At 32.7% G+C, this 5,564-nt stretch overlaps 1 long non-coding RNA gene across 1 annotated transcript; it reads right to left on the bottom strand.

Moving 5' to 3' along the window:
• Window positions 1–1,150: 1,150 nt before the first annotated feature.
• Window positions 1,151–4,046, bottom strand: LOC120090130. Its single transcript, XR_005485424.1, has 2 exons — window positions 3,563–4,046; window positions 1,151–1,461 (listed from the first exon to the last, which is right to left on the bottom strand). It is a non-coding gene; the product is annotated as an uncharacterized LOC120090130 (long non-coding RNA).
• Between the last annotated feature and the right edge of the window lie 1,518 nt (window positions 4,047–5,564).

The raw sequence follows: 5,564 nt of genomic DNA, 5'->3' as shown, positions 1-5,564 counted from the left end.
TTGTTAATATTTGAATTTAATGAAAGCCTTTTGCACTTACCTTATTTAAAGTTCCATGCATGCATGTATTTAGTAACGGCCTAACTTAAGTCCTAGGGGATCGGGTCGTTACATTCCAAATAAAAGGAAAATTTAAACTCAATAATTTTAGATAATTAACTTAAATTTTCCTGAAATTGGGGATGTTACATCACATCAAATCAATCTCAACATCAACTCTACGAAACAAGGCCAATCACAATCGGCTAAGAAGATTATCAAGCCCAAAGGCCGATCGTCCAAGAAGATAACAAGTCAAAAGGCCGATCGTCCAAGAAGATCATCAAACCAAAAAACCGATCCTCCAAGAAGATCAACAAGCCCAAAGGCCGATTGTTCAAGAAGATCATCAAACCCAAAAACCGATCCTCCAAGAAGATCAACAAGATCATCAAGCCCAAAGGCCGATCATCCAAGAAGATCATCAAACCCAAAAACCGATCCTCCAAGAAGATCATCAAGCCCAAAAGCCGATCCTCCAAAAGATCTTCAAGCCCAAAGGTTGATCATCCAGATGATCAAAGTCCAAAGACCGATCATTTATTATCAACCAACTCAAAGATTATAATTTATTTTGAAAGTATCAAAATATTATATATTAGAAATTGTACTCACTTCCACATAATTAATATAAATACAAAATTCAAGTTCCACGAAATAAATTTCTCTTGAAATCTCGTGCGAACAACGACATTATAGATGATCAAGATTTCAATGTCAATAATCTTCAATGTTAGTTTTCAACCAACATTGAAGAACCGACAATATAAGGGTACAATGTCGATTGAAATTCAACATCGAAGATCGTATTATAAAAGATCTTTAATGTCGGTTCTAAACCGACATTATAAATGATCAAGATTTAAATGCCAATTATCTTCAATGTCAGTTTTTAACCAACATTGAATAATATCTTCAATGTCGATTTTCAACCAGCACTGAACATTATCTTTAATATCGATTTTTCACTTACTTTTTATCAATAAATATCCATTATTAAATGTTTGGCATGATTTTGCTATTGAAAAAATAAAAATACATATACACTTTTTTTGTTTACGCACGTGCAAATCAATAACATTTTTCTTTTATCGGTATATGCACAAAATAATATCTTAATTGCTATTATATATACAACTTAATTTTAAACGAACATAAAAATTAACTCATTCACAACAAAGAAAGTGACAAATTGTTTAACTAACCTATCAACAAGTTATATTGACAAATATATACATAAAGCTCTAAAGTCTAAAGATCTAGAAAGTTGGTTCACCTTGGAGGATCATATAGATACATAAAAAAAAAAAAAAAAAAAAAAAAAAAAAGAACAAAACAAAAACAATAGCGCAACTAAACTAAAATAATCATGCAGCTAAATCTCGTCATACCAACAAAATCTTGTCAATCTGAAAGTTTTTCCTGCAAAACAACATGCATTTTCTTAACATATCAAAAACTACATTTAAAAAGTAAACATCACTGCAAAAGTTCAATTAATTATTCATCTCTCATGTCAATATCAAACTCATGAAAACATGAAAATATCAATGAAAATATTGACATGTCGATAAAAATTTAATAGTATGTCTACAACCATTTAGAGCCTTAAAACAAGTACATCGCAATCTAAGCATCCAAGCTTATTCACAAAGAAATGATCAATAGAGCTTCCAACAAATCTAGTTATCAAGCTCTTTCCTCCATTTTATACCTCTCTCTTTAGAAGATGAACGTAATAGAATTCAATTCTGAGTATAAGAAAAAAAAAAACCACATCACCTAAACTCTCTAGTAAAATCCATCAACAAGAATAGGCAAAAAACAAACAGCAGGATACAACTAAACTGAGCAATAACAAATTTATGACTATCATAACGACAGGATAGTCATAGCAATTCATTTATAGAAAGAGAGAGTGAATATCCAGCCTCTTAGATGCTTGGAAACTCTTCTTTTGAAGCTTCATTGACCTTAGCAAGTTACTTTTAACATCGAAATTTTAATTTCACTAAAAAGATCAAATCTTAGTAATAAAGCATCCAACAACTTCGTGATCTTTTTAACACACTTGAAACCAACAATTGAAAAGTTACAGAATAAACAACTTCATTCAAATTTGTGTTTTTCCCATGACTTTGTATCCCAAGATTTCAAGAACTCGAACAATGGCATCCACGTCAAACAAAGAATTCTAGTAGCTATAAAAATCATAAGAAAGTAAACAGATACTTAACATTGCACACCGAAAGCCATGAAAGAAGAATAAAATAGTGATACTTCACAACAATAGAACTTTTCACAGCCATTACACTCTAATTCCAGACCAAAAAAGAACAAATCTTCCCATTGAAGAGAAGATTCTAAAATCATGAAATAAGCAACTTCCAAAATTGCAGGTACAGGAAGCAGGCCAATTCTTCTTGAATATGGTACAAGATAAAAACCAATAGCATCTAGATAAACCCATCTCTACTTCAATAATCAAAGGTAAAAGGCAAAAACGTTTGAAAAACCATCATCAAAACACTAGTGTTCACAGGAAAGGCAACAAGGAAATGAAGGAAGAACAATATCAGGTAAAAAAGAAATCAGTTCCATTCCACCTGAAAAAGTGCTTTGGTTTTGTTCTTATTTATTTCAATCAATAGTATTCTCTCATTTTTGTTAGTTAACTATGTTGTGCTCAATAAAGGGCTTAAGGCTTGATACCATTGTATAAATACCAAATGTAGTTTATCAGTATCATGAAATCAAGATCCCATCCCTTCTATTATTATTCTTCAAATTTGTACTGGTGACCAAAATGCCACACTTGAGTAGTTTTGTCTTGGTTAGACACTCATCAATTAATGTAAATAAGAAGCTGGAAAAATAAAGAAAAACTCAAAGGAAAGATAATGTAAAACAGAGCTGAAACTGAATGTTAACAAAAGACAGATCAAAAAATAAAAAGAAGAATACACAAATGGAATTAGAATAAGGTAGAGGTATTAACGATCTAATTAATCTTTTAATAGGAATCTTTGATTTAAATAAAGTTCGGCTGGACGTGTTTTTCTTCAAGGAATCCATGTTTCAACCGAATGTTATATATATGATATTCTTCTAATGATCCCCAAAACTCATCTTATTTCGCTCGGTTACTATCAGTAGTATGTATCGATCCATCATCTTTGGTTGGTTAGGATTGGTAAACTATTACAGGTGTTTGGCCAACCAAATTGGAATGGGTTGAGTGACCCATCGTTTGGTTCACCAATTATTAAAGAGATTTATTACTTCGTTATTCGCACTACTTCACATTTTTCACTTCGTTATTCGCATCAACTCCAATTACTCTCATCCTATGATAATTACCAGCTTAACTCAACTTTAGGCGCCAAACGCCACTCAGTATAGGTCAGTATAAAAGAAAATATGTGAAAGAACAATTTTTTATTCAAGTTTTTCAATTTTAGCACAAATATTAGAAAATAAGAAAAAGAATGATAATTGAGTTGTAAAAGATATAAAACAATACCAAGTCTATGCCGACAGTTTCATACTTCTAGATATCAATTCGGCAAACCCACGTTAAGCTCCAGCTCCAGCTACAGATCCATGGTGCCATCAAATTTTGGCCTTGAAATCACCTGGGTACTGCATCGTAGTGCCAAGCCTTCGTGGCTATGGCAGTTCTGATGCCTCTAGTTCGATTTCAGCCTGGGATTTCCACTAGCAGTTGAGACCTAAGATTTATGAAACTCAACTCCCTTTTTACTCCATTATAGGTCTTTGATTGTGTTGTTATTGCAAAAATTCAAGAAGAAGATGAAAGGGGAAAAGGAAGAATGGACGAAACAACCCTAAAAGATAAATCGAAAACTAAACATGGAGTGTATGAGCTTAAAGACCGGATGCGTGTCGAACCTTGTCAAAAGAGGGAAAAAGTTGCTTCAATCTGTTGGAATGCGTTTCACTAGAGGAAAATCCATGGGTTTTGCAGCTCTTGCTGTAACCTGCGAAAATTTAAATTAATTATAAATTAAAAAAAATTTAGTTCATTAAATATTCGAACTAATTATTTTGAAAATATTGAATATTTGGATGTTAGGGTCAACTTAAAAAAAATATTAAGAGATAATTAATTTTATGTGGTTTTGAATTGATTTAAATATTTGAAAGAATTTAATTTGTATTAAATTGATAGATCTTATGCCATTCAATTTTGGTTTTTAAAGCCTAAATTAAAATAATTTGAAAAGTTAATCGATTTATTAATTTAATAAAATCTTTGGAGATATTATGATAAAATATTTTATTTATCTTTCTAAAATTTGAAAGAAAAAGAAGAAGAAGAACTTAGATTTTTTCGAAATTAAATGAGAGTGAAAAAATGCTAAAACTTGGGAGAAGCAATTCCGTTTTTCAACGACAGTTTCCCACAAAATTGTTACTTGCCGGATTTTGAAGTTCGAGACATATAGAGTTTCATTTTGAACGATTGGATCGATGTTTGAAGCTCTGGTTTGTTCGTAATCGCTGCTAAATAAAATCTGTAAAACTAGAAATTTCCCTTCTCTCTCACTCTCACAAACCCTCCTCATGCAAGACCCTCACTACCAGCCGCTAGCCTAAACAATTTATGTCGTTCGACAGCAACATCCGCTGCCTATCTATGGTAGCCATGAGCCGACGTGCCATCAGCCGCCACTTGTCCGATCTTTGCTGGAATCTTGAGAAATACCTTGGGTAAGACTTATTTTCCTTATAATTTGGCCATTTGATTTTGGGTTAAATTAGTAACCTCTCTTTGGTGTGAAACTTAGATTCAAGTTTTGGAAGTTTTGAGGTATTGAACATCAAGCTAGAGACCATTTTTCGTTTTGTAGAAAATTGGTAAAGATCGGTAAGTTTTGGGTAAGTTGTTGGTTGGTTATTCTTTTGGATGGAGAGTAATAGTGGGAAAATTAAGTTATTGATTTTGGATTTAATTCTTGATCAAATTGGCTAATTGAATCAAATTTTGGAATTTGTCTTGGATCAAGCCACAACTTTGGGTTGATTTAAGTTTTCCAAAGGTTTTAAGGAATTATTTGCGTGAAATTTTGTGACCAAGTTGAGGTAAGTGGTACTATTACCGGTGCCTTCGTGCTAGGCGATCTAGATTAGATTTACAAATTTAATTAATGGACTTTAGAATCATGATTTTGTCTTTATGATATACTTGTTGCATGATAGTTATAAGTATTATGAGCATGTTTGAATTTCTAATCAGTACTGAAATTATGTATGTGATGCATGAATAGACCAATAGGGTAGTTTTCGTCTCGCCTTGACGAATGTTTTATTTCAGAGGACCGACGAGTCTAGTTTCATGTTTGACGGTGTGCCTATGGGCTGCTAGACATGCGTGAGTCGACAGGTTCACGTTCATGTTATTTTCATGTTTGACGATGTGCCTATGGGCCGTTAGACATGCGTGAGTCGACAGGTTCACGTTCATGTTATTTTTCATGTTTGACGGTGTGCCTACGTTCCGC

This window comes from Benincasa hispida, chromosome 11 (genome assembly GCF_009727055.1).
Source record: "Benincasa hispida cultivar B227 chromosome 11, ASM972705v1, whole genome shotgun sequence".
Lineage (NCBI taxonomy): Eukaryota > Viridiplantae > Streptophyta > Magnoliopsida > Cucurbitales > Cucurbitaceae > Benincasa > Benincasa hispida.
Note: the sequence above shows the minus strand (reverse complement) of the source record. Positions and strands in the feature narration are given on the sequence as shown.